Source organism: Danio aesculapii, chromosome 4, assembly GCF_903798145.1.
Source record: "Danio aesculapii chromosome 4, fDanAes4.1, whole genome shotgun sequence".
Classification (NCBI taxonomy): domain Eukaryota; kingdom Metazoa; phylum Chordata; class Actinopteri; order Cypriniformes; family Danionidae; genus Danio; species Danio aesculapii.
Window position 1 is genome coordinate 58,826,347 of NC_079438.1, and position 344 is coordinate 58,826,690.

Genomic DNA, 344 nt, shown 5'->3' on the forward strand with positions numbered 1-344 from the left:
GTGTGTGTGTAAATTATCAAGCATAATAACAAAGTATATTTATATTATATACACTTACACTCACTGGTCACTTTATTAGGTACACCTGTCCAACTGCTCGTTAACTGTTGCTAATGAGCCAATCACAGGGCAGAAGCTCAGTGCATTTAGGCATGTAGACATGGTCAAGACGATCTGCTGCAGGTCAAGGCGAGCATCAGAATGGGGAAGAAAGGGGATTTAAGTGACTTTGAACATGGCATGGTTGTTGGTGCCAGACGGGCTGCTCTGAGTATTTCAGAAACTGCTGATCTACTGGGATTTTCACACACAACCATCTCTAGGGTTTACAGAGAATGGTCCTA